The sequence below is a fragment of the Panthera uncia genome (assembly GCF_023721935.1).
Source record: "Panthera uncia isolate 11264 chromosome B2 unlocalized genomic scaffold, Puncia_PCG_1.0 HiC_scaffold_24, whole genome shotgun sequence".
Taxonomy (NCBI): domain Eukaryota; kingdom Metazoa; phylum Chordata; class Mammalia; order Carnivora; family Felidae; genus Panthera; species Panthera uncia.
This window is the reverse complement of record NW_026057580.1, coordinates 8,536,357-8,550,469: the sequence shown is the minus strand read 5'-3', so window position 1 is coordinate 8,550,469 and position 14,113 is coordinate 8,536,357.

Sequence of the window (14,113 nt, the reverse complement as noted above, 5' to 3'; positions counted from 1 at the left end):
TCTGCGGTTGACAGCTGTGGCAGTCACACAGACCTCCTTCCCATCAGCCCACTCTGGAGGTGAGTGGCAGGGCTAGGAGGGGATTCTGTTTCTTCTGGGGTCCATGGCTAGGGCTGGGTGGCCAGGTGGGGTCTGGGCAAGTGTGGTGGATGGTGCACGGTGGAGGAGGGTGAGTTCACCCAGGAATTGAGCAGAAATTGTTTGCTGCTCAGGTCTGGTGCTCCAGCCCCTTCATAGATGTCTGGCTGAGCAGAGACCTGTTCTGCCACCACACTGAGCATGCGGCTCAGGTCCTAAACCCTTGTGGTCTCTTGTGTGCCACATCTAAGTGAGGTACGTGTCAAATGGGCAGGTCCTAAAATCTCAGTGGGGATAGTAGGGTGAGCCAGAGGCACCCCAGGAGCCAGGACGGGGGCAAGACGAACTTGGAGAGAGTGATGTAGATAGATAGCGGCAAGGCTGGCTGCTCCTACCAGGATCGTAAACAAGAACTGCCCAAAGCAGCTCTGAAGACAGGGGCGTTAGAGCTCGACCTCGCCTCCCCTGGCAGCGCCCATTCCTCTTTTTGTCCTTTTTTACTCCCTAGAATAATATTCCTTTTGGAAGAGCAACGAAGTTACTGGGAAACTGCAGCCAAACAATACTGCGGGACTTTGAGAGAACGCCCCCAGGTCCCAGGCAAGGCCCAATCACAGAGGTAATTCATTTAATCATTATTCACCCAGGGCTCATCTCATGAATGTTCAACTGTCAGAACTGAATTCCACCCCAAAGAAAAGCTACCCTTAGAGAAGATTTGCAGTTGTTCTTTGTAAAAGGGAGAGGAAAAAAGGGGGAATTTATTTAAAATAGGCACGTGTAAGCTCCCAAGGGGCGGGAGGCATAAATTGCAAGAACAGCTCCAATCAAACTTGAATCCTCCCGGTTTAGGATTTTCCTAAGGAGGATGGAATATGAAAGGGAACCCAGTATCCCTACTCACTTCCAAGTCACATCAAGGCAGTCAGCTTGTGACAGGAAGATTACCTGCAGGAGGGCTTTATTTGATGGGAAAAGGGTTACCGTCGTTTTAGCAGATTAGAAATTCTCTGGGTCTCTTAGGAATGAAAAGAAAATTCAGAGCTTTTACATGAAGGAGTGTGCATAAACCCCCTTTAGACGCTGGAAACAAAAGGAGGAAATGGCCAGACTTGCTTTGTGTTCAATACATAGGGTCATGAAGATCATGAGGTTTTTTTTTAATTTTTTAAAATGTTTATTTATTTTGAGGCGCCTGGGTGGCTCAGTCAGTTAAGCGTCCAACTTCAGCTCAGGTCATGATCTCACAGTCCATGAGTTTGAGCCCCACATCGGGCTCTGTGCTGACAGCTCAGAGCCTGGAGCTTGCTTCGGATTCTGTGTCTCACTCTCTCTCTGCCCCTCCGCTGCTCATGCTCTGTCTCTCTCTGTCTCAAAAATAAAATAAAAACATTAAAAAAAAGTTAAATAAATGTTTAGTTATCTTTGAGAGAGAGAAAGAGAGGGAGAGACAGAGTGTGAGCAAGGGAGGGGCAGAGAGAGAAAGAGACACAGAATCCGAAGCAGGCTCCAGGCCCTGAGCTGTCAGCACAGAGCCTGATGTGGGGCTCGAGCTCACGAACCGTGAGATCATGACCTGAGCCGAGGTCCGACACTTAACCAACTGAGCCACCCAGGTGCCCCGATCATGAGTTTTATGATTCTCATTTTATGGATGGTCTTGCTGCATTGTGGGTAATGGGGGGGAAGGGTAGGACTATGACAAAATCTTCAGCCATTGAACCAATCAATGGATAGTTAATGATCACCTATGCAGGGTTCGGCTCTGTGCTAGGCACTGGGTCGGGTGGGGGCAGTGGACACTGATAACATAAGCACAACACGTCCCTGCAGGACCATTTGCTCTGGTTGAGAAGGAAAGATGACAGCAAGGAACCAAGGCTGGACACCATGAGATGGCAGTAAGCTCTGGAGGACTCCAGAGGAGAGAACTTCCTTGAGGTCAGAGTCATCAAGGAGGGCTTCCGATGCCTGTGGGTGCACGAGCAGTATGGTGGGAAGGCACATGAGCCTCAGAAACCTTCTCCACCACCGTGCCACCATCTCTCCCTTTCCCTTCTTTCTCTTCCCTTGTTGCTACATCCCTCTGCCCTCCGCACCTCCCCACACCCCACCTCCACCCTCCCCACACCCCACCTCCACCCTCCCCAGAGACTGAAGACACATTTCAGGCCAGCCGTGTTATTGGATTTTAAATGATGCTATGGCTTTTTAATTCTTGCTTTAATTGCCTTTCCATGCAGGGCACTGAGAATGGTTGATTACCAGGCAACTGGGCCTGGCGGTGACATTCCTTATCCGATGTCCCTTCAAGCTGCAGTGAAAGGGACATGCTCTCAGGGCCTCAAGGGTGCACTTTTCTTAGGCCTAGCCCTCAGCGTCCTCCAGCCTGCAGGCGTCTAAGTGGCTTTCCCGGGCCCGGGGCGCTGTCCGTGGTGCTGAGGATCCCAGGCTGCCCCGCTGAATCAGGCTCCCTGGCCACCCCAGGGCACTCTTTCCTGCAGCTTCGGTACTTGGAAGGCTGAATAATTTACACCAATGGGTATATTTCCTTTTCCCCTATGGACAACAAAACATCCCCTGCTGCATCTCTGGAATGATTACCCCTCATTCAAGGGTACTCAGTGACCCTGCTGGGAGCTGGGAGAACAAGAGAGGAGTGTGGGCAGGCTCCGCTGCGGTGTTTCTGCTGTGGGTGGTGTCCTCTATTAGCACGCAAGACAGAGGAGCCCTGAGAAGAAGAGGCAGCCCTGGCGCCCATGCCCAACCCTCCTTCCCTCTGCCTCTGGCTTTGTCAAGCCCGTATGGGGACAGGAGGTCCAATTTGTCCCCTTATCATTGATGATAGGCCCAGTACTGTGCCAAGAAGGCCCTACTTTGTCCTAAAACACAGCTGCTTATCAAGGCCAGGCTGTCACAGACAGTGGCACCACACAGACCCACGCAGGCAGATGCTGCGTGGGGACAAGAGGGCTCATTAGAGGATGAAACCGTCTGGGTGTGTCGCTAACTGTGCTGGTGGGCAGCAAGCCTTTCCTTCACCCTCCAGCTCACAAGCTGCCATCCCTGAGGTCCTGCCTACAGTCCTACCCCCCTGAGGTCCTACCCCCCCTCAGTCTGGGATCCAGCTTCAAGCTGTAGTCCATTCTGTCAGTTTAGACGAAAGAATAAACACTAGCAGTCATATCACCCCTAGGCACAGCTGGACCGGCCAAAGAACCTGTAGGGGCGCAACCCCACTGGCTTACAAGTAGTGAATCAGCACACCCCAAAGACACCATCTTCATGTGCCTGATGAACCAGATCTACCTAATGAAATCTCTAACATAAAAAATAAAGATATTTTTCGGATTCCAAGTTTCTTGAGATGGAAGAAACCTCTGGGGAGCCAGACAAAGCTCCACCAGAGCACCTGCTAGCGTGACCTCATGGGCCTCCAATCAACAGCATCCACTTTCTCAGGAGACCCTGGACCCCAGTTTTGCCCTTAAAAATCCTCACTTATGGGGTGCTTGGGTGTCTCAGTCAGTTAAGCATCCGACTTCGGCTCAGGTCATGATCTTCTGGTTTGTGAGTTCGAGCCCCGCGTCAGGCTCTGTGCTGACTGCTCTGAGCCTGGAGCCTGCTGCAGATTCTGTGTCTCCCTCTCTCTCTGCCCCTTCCCCCTCCCCCAAATAAATAAACATTAAAAATTTTTTTAAAAAATCTCACTTACAAACCATCAGGGAGTTTGGAACTTTTGAGTGTTAGCTTCCTATTCTCCTGAGTGGTACCACACCAGTAAATAGCCTATGTTTCTTCACTGCAAACACTCGATGTCAGTTTTTATTGGCTTGCTGTGCAGTAGGTGGGCAAATTCTCTCTTGATTCAGTTATAAGCTCAGGTTCCAGGGAGGGGTGCCCATGCACCAGCCCCCTTGACCCCTGCTCTACCCTGCTGGCTGCCTCTCTGGGTTTCTATCTCTTCTCTAAACATTCTTTGCTTCCTCTCTTATACCCCTTTCGTTGAGTAGCTTCATCAGATGGGCCCTTGTCCACAGATGTCAGCCACCTCTTTCTCCCATTTTTGTTTCCCCCGGGAAACTTAATCCACCTGGAAACCTCCTGTAAAAAGATCCATGGTCACAGTCAATGACCAGGGGACTGAGTGTCTGTAAGAAACAGGAAGGCAGTCTATTTCCTTGAGGGCTAAACTCTCTCTGGGACAGAGGCAGGCAGAGGGCTGGGTCATGGAGGGGTGTATTCGAGAGAACCAAGGAGGCCACTATCTCTTTTTCATACTTGCTGAGGCCATCTCCAGTGTGTGTCTTCTTCAACAGCACCAAGCAATTCTGTGACACCAGCTGGTGCCCTCCAATTTAGACTCAATTCTGACACTATCTCCCTAGAGGGCTCACCCCCACAAGACTGCCCTCATTTCAGATACCAATTAGAAGTCCAGCTTGTTACCTGGGCTTCGCACTGGCTGGCTATAAATCGGAGATTCCTCATGACCCTCTCTTTGGGTTTGATTTGCTCACAGAAGTCAGCTTCCGTGACTGGTAAGCTTACGTTTACCAGTGTATTATAAAGGATACAGATGAACAGCCAAATAAAGAGGTATGCAGGATGGGGTCCAGAAGGGTCCCAAGCACAGGGGCTTCTGTTTCAGTGGAATAGAGTACATCACCCTCTTGGCATGTGGATGTGTTCCCAGCTCATTAGCTCTCCGAACCTGTCCTTTTGTCTTTTTTATAAGAGTTTCATTACATTGGCATGGAGTTTAAATCATTGGCCATTGGTGGCTGAACAAGATCTCCAGCCCCTCTCCCCTCCCTGGAGGTGGAGGAGAGGGGTTGAAAATTCCAATCCTCCAATAAGTGGTTGGTTCCCCTTGGCAACCAACCCCATCCTTAGGTGCTTTCCAAAAGTTACCTCATTAACATAAACCCTGGTGCAGTAGAAGGGGTTTGTGATGAATAACAAGGCACTCCTTTCATCTTTGAGGCTCTGGGGCTGCCTCAGGAGCCAGAAAACAAACATTGTAACAAAAGATGCTCCCATTGTTCTTGTCGCTTAGGAAATTCCAAGGGTTTTAGGAGCTCTCTGTGGGGAAGGAGGAAGACCAAGTATGTATTGCTTATTATGAATCCCAACATCACTCCACCATTAGGGAGCAGTCTCCTAAATGATGGGTGGGGTTGGGGGACTTCAGGACAATTTGGTGGGGTGGAGGGGCAGAGGCAAGAGAGCTCCCCCCAACCCAGACTGTCCAAGCTGGAGGAGGAGACCAGGAGGGCCCAGGGGCTGGAGGGAAGTCTTGGCAGGAGAGGACTCAGGAGCCAGCAGAATGGGGGCGGGAGCTGACATCAAGCCTCCCAGCTGACATCCCCTGCATCCCCCCACCATCATGACACTGTCATTGTCAGAGCGGGTGTGACAGGCTCCACCCGGCAGTCCCACTTTCATCTCCAGCATTTTAATTCGCTGATTTAACATTTCTCCAGGACGAAGGATTGATTTTTCCCCCCACTTGATTTCTTAGGGTTCGTCTCTTCATTGTTTTTCTTCTAAAAGAATAAAGCCAAAGACAAGCACCTGTCTTTTATGCTTTTGCTGAAATTTTGCAGCTGTGGATGGTGAAGAGGGAGGGGGGGTGGTAGAAGGAGGTGCGTTTGGGGGAAGGCACACAGAGGGACTGGATTCCTGTGCCTGAAGTTGAGCCCTGCCTCTAGGAGAAGCACCCCCTGGAAGATGCTGAGCCTGGGAAGGAGGCGGGGGGGGGGCTAGCTTTGGAGGGTGCCCCCTCGGGGAAGCAGCCCCACATAAACTACCTTGACAACACCTGGGCTCTGAGAATGTGTTGGCCATGAAGGTTGGCTTTGAGGTCACCCATCACAGCTGACTGGAGCATGGCCTGGACACCTGTTGGACACAGCAGCAGCTCCCTTACCCCTCCCATCCCTGTAGCATGGAAAGTGAGATGAGTAAGAGGACTGTGTGAAGCAGGGATCATGAGGCATCTTTCCTCTGTGAGGGTGAGCCCTGACACAGACTGTAGAGGCAGGAAAGAACTTGACCATGTTCTAGAAACTGACAGGTCAGTGTGGTGTGGAGTGAACCAAGGCAGGAGCTGGTGGGAGGTGGATAAGCTGGGGATAAAGAGAAGTCAAGAGCTGGATCATGCAGTGCCTGAAGGTCACTTATGGATATTTATCATGCTTTGGCTATCCAGCATCCACCCTTCCTCCCTTCTGGGACAAGGAGTAGCCAAAGATGGGAAGTAGCCAAAGATGGGAAGAAAGTCAGGCTGTCTCTGGGTGGTGATGGGGAATGTGGGGCCTAGGAGCCTTGGGTATGTTCTGTCCTGGCTGTTCCTGCCAAAAGATGCTCCTTGTCTCTTTTCCAAACCTAGAGTCTCCTGTCATGAATCCTGAGGGCTGATATCCCCCAGCAGAGCCTTTTTTCCCCCTTAAACTAGACAGAAATAGTTGGTGTTACATATGAATGAACATATCTTGACTGACCCTGGACGGGAGTCTGGATTCAAATGGGATGCCACTGAGGGGTTTTAAGTAGGGATCTTATATTTTATTTATTTTTTTCTTCAAACTTTTATTTAAATTCTAGTTGGTTAGCATACAGTTTGGTTTCAGGAGTTGAATTCAGTGATTCATCACCACATATGACACCCAGCGCTCATCATAACAAGCGCCCTCCTTCATACCCATCACCCATCTAGCCCATCCCCCACCCACAACCCTCCATCAACCCTCAGCTTGTTCTCTGTTGTTAAGAGTCTCTTATGGTCTGTTTCCTTTCCTCTCTCTTTTTTTCCACTTCCCATATGTTCATCTGTTTTGTTTCTTAAATTCCACCCAAGTAAAATCGTATGGTATTTGTCTTTCTCTGACTTATTTTGCTTAGTATAATACATCCTAGCTCAATCCATGTCATTGCAAATGGCAAGATTTCATTCTTTTTGATGGCTGAGTAATATTCCAATATATATGTGTGTGTGTGTGTGTGTGTGTGTGTGTGTGTGTATACCACATCTTCTTTATCCATTCTTCAGTCAATGGACATTTGGTTTCTTTCCATAGTTTCACTATTGTTGATAATGCTGTTATAAACATCAGGGTGCATGTCCCTCTTTGAACTGTATTTTTGTATCCTTTGAGTAAATACCTAGTAGTGCAATTGCTGGGTCGTAGGGTAGTTCTATTTTTAACTTTTTGAGGAACTTCCATACTGTTTTCCAGAGTGGCTGTACCAGTCTGCGTTCCCACCAACAGTGCAAGAGGTTTCCCTTTTCTCTGCATCTTATTTCTTGTGTTGTTAATGTTGGCCATTCTGACAGATGTGAGGTGGTATCTCATCATGGTTTTGATTTGTATTTCCCTGGTGAGTATCTTCTCAGGCGTCTGTTAGCCATCTAGATGTCTTCTTTGGAAAAATGTCTATTCATGTCTTCTGCCCATTTCATAATTGCCTTGTTTGTTTTTTGGGTGTTGAGTTTGATAAGTTCTTTATAGATTTGGGGTACCAACCCTTTATTAGATACCTCATTTGCAAATATCTTCTCCCATTCCGTCGGTTGTCTTTTAGTTTTGTTGATTGTTCCCTTCGCTGTACAGAAGGCTTTTTATCTTGATGGGGTCCCAATAGTTCATTTTTGCTTTTGTTTCCCTCGCCTCGGGTGATGTGTCTAGTACGAAGTTACTATGGCCAAGGTCAAAGAGGTCGCTTAGGCAGGGATCTTTTGAAAGATCCTTCTGGCTGCTGTGTGGAGAGTGGATTGTGGGGAGGCAGGAAAAGAAGCAGGGATACCAAGTGGGAGGCTACAGGCCAGGTGGGAGATGATGGTGGCAAGGAAACCAAGGATTCAGGATGTGTACTTGGAAATGGCTTTGGTGACGGTGGATAGAGGGTGGATAGATGGTGGGTAGGTAGATAGGTGGATAGATGGAAATCAAGGACGGTGCTTAGGTTTCCGACTTGGATGCTGTGTGGACAGTCCTGAAGAGGACTGAGGAAGGAAGAATTGACGGGGCAGGTGGAATTGGCAGTTCCATGTTGCACATTTTAAGTGCGAGCAGCTATCCCAACGAGGGTCGGAGCAGGAAAACAGAACTTTGCCAGGTAGTTCAACAGAGGGAATATAACATGCAGAACCAGTTACAGACGTGCTGGAGAAGTTAAGCAGGAAGTGGGGAAATACCTTGGAGGTTGTTGATGGCAGGAATCTGCCTTTCTCCCCCGTTGCCCCTCCACAACGCCCTCCCCCACCAGGATAGAGGCATAAGAGAAAGAGGTGATGGTACCAGCCCAGGGCTTGAGGCTGCCTGATGGGTGCTAGGATGTGGCGAAGGGGCTGCCCAACGGGCCTCCCAGGCTGGAACTGGAACCGTGGAGGGGACAAACTGGGGAAGCTGAGGCCACAGCAGAGATGTAGCCACTAGCCAGATAAGCAGCCACAGGCAGAGACACCACAAGTCAGAGAGAGGGAAGAAATACCCTGGCTTCTCCTCTTCTAACTCCTACCCGTCTCCAGCCATGGGCTCAGTCTGACAGGAAGCCAGCCGGCAGGGAGCCTAGGAAATGTCGTTTTCTGGGGGCAGCTCCTGTGATGCAGAGCAGAGCAGGGGGAGGGCAGGCAAAGCAGCAAGGGGGCAGCACCGATGTCTAAAATCACAGTGACAGTTTAACCAGTCTTCTTCCAGAAATATCTGTATTTTTAACATGCCCTTTTCAAAGGAATGAATCTCTAAGGAGGGGATTCAGGCATTGGGGACAGGTGACCTGGGAGACCGGGGAGGCCTAAGAGTCTCTCTTAGCTTCCCTGCAGGGAGACCAAATGTGACCGATTCCATCCAGGACGATGCCCTTCCCGCTGGGAAGTCAGAACCAGCCTTGCTCGTGGTCTAGGAAAGCTCCCCCCGACCCCCCACAACCCGCTACTTCCAGCCTCCTTCTCAACATCTTTCTGCCTTTTTGCAGGGGCAAGGAAACAGCCGACTTGTCAGAAACCTGCCTCCAGGATAAAGAGAAGGAGGAGAAATGTGACTAGGAGAGTCATGAAGTGGTGATGACAGCTGCTGCTTAATATGGAAAGGGGATCCTAATTATTGCTTGGACAAGCAGGAAAGTAAAAAGTCAATCAGCCAAGATAGAGGGCAGACACGCCAGTCAGGGAGGGCTGCCTCCCTCTAAGAACACTGGATCCCTCCACAAGGTGGAGGAGATTTTGGTTGAGAGGCGATGGTGACCTAAAGGACCTGAGCCGCTCCCTCGCTCTGCCCACAGGGGGACCTCTGGCTCCCATGAGGAACGGGGTGGGGTGGGGGTGGGGCTGAAGCCTAGATCTGCATTCCGGTTCCAGCAGAAGAACGGGGCTTTGGGGTAGCCTTGGGCAAGCTGCCTCCCCTCCTCTCCTGGGGGGCCTCGGTTTCCTTCCCACTAACCAGATGCCTCCTGCTTCCGTCCACAGACTGGACTTCCTTCAACACCCACACAACCATGCTGGAGCGCCTCCCCACTGTGTGCAGGAAGTCCAGTCCAGTCTTGCCCAGGTTCCCCTCCTAGGTAATCCGCCAGCATCTCACTCCAGATGACCGTTGGTCCCGGGATCGCTGCCTCTGCTTCACATGGGCATTTTCGGATCAATTCCTTTCTCAAACTCCCTCCCTCCAAGCTGGGACACATCTTCCGCTTTACAACGTGGAGGGCTCTCTGCGGAGTCACAGCCATTTAGCTTCACAGATAGGGACTTTCATCACCTGCTTGCCACCTGCTTTTTCTGGCCTGCCTCCAGGACCTTCCATCCCCCCATCCCCCAACCCGGAATCCTCCCTGCACCCCAGGTTTGGTCCAGTTCCCTAAAAATGCAGGTACCACATTGCTTCAGTTCTGGGCACGCTGCTGTTCCCCTTGCTGGGGTCCTTCAAGGCAGAGTGAAAATGCTTCCTTCTCTCTGGAAGCTTTCCCCGATTCCTCGGGTGGAATTGATGGCCACCTGTGCTCCCATTATACCTGTAAACACCTGCAGTGCAGTCCCCCCTTCTTTACTGCCGCTTTCTCTGTCTCACTCCCCATCTGACTCTTCAGTGTCCAGACAGTGGGGACTGTGTCTTACTCATTTAAAATTTCATCCTGCACACAGTAGGCGCATAATAAATGCTTGTTACCTTGGATAAATCATTGCCACTCACACCATGCACGGGTTGCTTGTTTTCTTTTAAAAATTTAAAAGTTATTCCGAAAAGAATCCCCATGGCTTTTAAGCATTCGGAACAATTTTGAAATGGGTAAACAAAAAGCAACAGTCCCTCATACTTTTCTCTCTCCCAGTCTAATTCCCCAGCGTGAGTCTGTCAGCCGCGGGGAGTGCTTTCTCTAGGCCAGTGGTCCTCAAAGCTGGCGCCCCTCCTGACAACATTAACCTCTGTGAGAGATGCAGATTATGAGCCCCAGCAGCTTGGGGACCAGGCCCAGCACTCTGTCTCCAGGTGAGAGCCATTGGGGTCCCAGCCTGAGAACAGTTCAATTAGCGCTGAAGCCCCTGGGCCCAGAGTCACCCCCAAACCCCCGCCAAGAGTAGAGGTGTGGCAGGTGCAGGCTCTATCACAGACCCTGGCACTTTATTTTGGAGCAAAACCCCTACGTCAGCTAATTTCCTGGTCTCTGGCCTCCTTCGATCTCAGCGGGTGGCGGAAGAGAGCCAGTGTGGGCTGATGGCCAGTGCCCTGCCCCTGGGGTCGGGGTGGCGGTGCAGGGTGGACTCTGGCCCGGGACACAACGTACTGGGTGATGTTCGGCAAGTTGCTATACCGTGCTCATCTCAAAAAGGCACTGGTTCTCTAGATATTCTCCAGCATATGAACAAAAATAAATCTGTGTTTTGGGCTCTCTGAGGGCTTGGAGTCCAGGCAAGGGAATTTTCTGGAGAGATGCCACCAGTCTTCAGGCTTCCCAAGGGAAGGGGCAAGACTCCAAGCTAGTACAAAAGGAGTCATTTCTCTCCTGTGTTTTCTGCTTTCCCGGTGCAGAACGAACCCCTGCCCATCGGTTGCCTGTGTGGCTTGGGTTTATGGATCAATTAGGAGAAATACTCCAGTGCGTACATTCAGTCTTTGTAAAGAACGGGATATAACAAGCATTTATTCAGCACCTACCATGTGCCGGGCATTATTCCAGATGCCAGGGACACTACAGCAATGAAGAGAACAGGCAAAACCAGCCCGCCCTGTTGAATTTTACACTCTAGTCGGGAGAACTAGGCAATCAACAAACCGAGAACTAAGAGATAGCATGGGGGGAGAGGGCCCGTGGAAAGGGGTAAAGCAGGGTGTGGTCAGCTGAGTGGGAGCGGCTCAGAGCACAGAGCTGGTGGGCCAGGGTGCGATCAGGCCCCTCTGTACAACGGGGAAAGGGAATTTCCAAACATTCTTCACGTGAGCCAGGGCTGGTGCTAGGCTTTGCATTTAAGGGGCTTCTGGTTGTTTACAGAAAGGGTCAAGACCGGCAGCCTGTGATGCTTCCTTGGACAGGACTCCATTTATGAGCCGGCCTGGCCTGTCAGGGAAGACTGATCAGGAGGTTCGAAGGTTCAGGGTGGGCTTCCCTGGCTGGGCCATGAAGGATGAGTAAACTCACAGCCGCACAGGAGGGAGAGGGCACCCCAGACCGAGGTACAGAGTGAGCCAAGATGTGGCAGGGGCTGCTCAACCCCCTCCTTGAGTGCCCCCTGGGCAGGAAGGGATGGGCTGTCCCAGACCCTCCTCCTTCTACTAAAGCCCAGCCCCAGCCTGAGCTTGGCAGGTGCTGTCAGCAGAGTCCTCGCTAACTCTATCCCGGACACGTGCTGAGCCCTCGTTGCCCTGGCACCTTTGAGAGCCTTTGAGAGCCTGTGATGCCAGCCTCCACGCCGGGCAGCGCATTGACGACATTCTTTCGTTTCTCCCAAGGCCTCCCCTTGGCCTCCTTACTGCCAGCAGTGCCCAACCGAGAATCGTTTCTGACAAAAATCCAAACGGAAAGTTTCCATCTGGGGTTTGGGCTGCAGGAAGGCACAGGTATCCATTTCTCTGCTCTTCAAGGACTTCCCCTAACTGTCATTCCACGAGCCTAAGGGCAACTCTGGTCCCTAGTAGGCCCCACTGGGTGGAGAAAGCCAGTACAATGAACAAGTCTGGTGGTCCAGAAGGGGGTCGGGAATATCTGTGCCTCAGTTTCCCTACAGTTGTGTTATGGAACTGGGGTGGGACAGTCAAGGTCTTGCAAGTTCTGAATCTTGGGCCTGACTTGCCAGGGAGCTGACCAATGGTGGGCATTTTACATTTGTCCTGCAGCTCATTATGGGATCGCAGGCAAGTCTGGGCCGCAGGGCCCTAGGATGACATATGGCCCAAGGAAGGGGGGCTTGTGGGTGGCTGAGCCTGATGAAGGCAGCCAGGCCATTACTTAACCATCCTGATGGGCTTTACACTCCCAGCGGTGACATTTTTGCTTCGATTTCTTAAAAAAACAGAGTGGCACCTCCTCCGGTCATTTTTCTGCTTTTCCCCTCATAAAGGAAAAGATGTTTCCCAGAAGAGTTGCAGCTGGAATCTGATTTCTCCTTAGTGCCTTGCCGCTTTGCTGCCCCTCGGGCCCGCCCACCTCCTCTCACGTCCTGGTTCCCTCCCTGCCCGGGCGCCTCATCACCTCCTCAGCTTGCTTTCTCAGTGGTCTCCCAGCTGACTCCTGCCCAGGGCTCCCTGACTGCTGCCCGTTTCACTCTGCCCTGCCCTCCCCTTCCTCTTCAATTCTTCCCCTTTGTCTCCTGTGGGAATTCTTCCCCATTCCCTATCCCCTTCCTCCCTCAACCCTTCTTCCTCTCTGCCACTTTCCAAACGTCTCCCCCTTTTGCAGATGAGCAAACCCGGACTCAGAAGGGATTTGCCCAACAGCCCGCAGCTCACCCCCCTGGGTGGTCAGTGACATTGCAGGGGCTCCGTGTTCCACGGCTGCTGTTCGCCTCATGTGTAGCACAGGGGGGCCGGCTGATCGTCCCTCCAGCCCTGTGGTCTGTGCTGCCCACCCGGGAAGCACACCCGGGAAGCCACAGGTCTGGCTAGACCAGCACCTTGCTCTGTGGATGAACGGCATCGATGTCAGCTGGGAGCTAGTGAGAAATGCAGAGTCTCGGCCCCCACGCAGACCTTTTGCATCAGATTCAGCATTTTCACACTCTTCTCCTGGAGATTCCTGGGTACATCAGAGTTCGTGCTGGAGTGTTTTCAGGGGAGGGTCTACATCCTGCCAGTCTTGCCTCCAGGAGGGGGCGCTGTGTACCCCTCGGGGGTCCCAGTTGTGTGCTTGCCGCCACTGCAGCCACCCCCTTCCGCCCCTCCCTACATGGCGGAAAGAAAGCATGTCAGAGTCCCCACCAGGCTGCCCAGCCCAGAGTGGGGCAGCAGTGGGCAGCGGCTTGGCCGACTGCCGCTGGGTCTCCTCATGCTTAGTTAGGCCCTGATAATAAGGGCTTGGAGACGTCTGGAAACCATAACCTGGCATTAGCGGGCTGGACCCTTCTACCTCTTTCCTGGGGGTAGGCCGCCTCGGGAGCTCCGTGGCGGGGAGGGCCGCATCCGAGCCTGGCAGAGGCAGAATACCAGGGGGACGGCTGGAAGCTGGGACCTTGCTCTGTGGTGCCTCCCAAGTCCGGCTGCCCTGGCCTTAGCCTCGGGTCTCCCAGCCGAGGCTCTGAGAGCAGCCCTGGGAAGAGAGGTCATTTGTCTCTGGGAACTCGCAGGACAGGCTGCCCCCAGCCCCTGTGGCTCGTGTCCTGGGGCTGGAAGGGACAGCTGTCTTCTAATCCTGGCCCCTCGTTTCCCAGGAAGAAAAGGGACTTGGCAAAGGTCACACAGCTTCCCCTCTGGACGTAAATGGCAACCTCAGTCGGGATGTAAGTGGCCCAGCCCCCAAATGCTGGAGTCACCCTTGACTCCCCTCTGTCTCTCACACAGCCTGCGACAGGTTAGTAATGACCACACATTCTCCGTGTCTCCTCCCA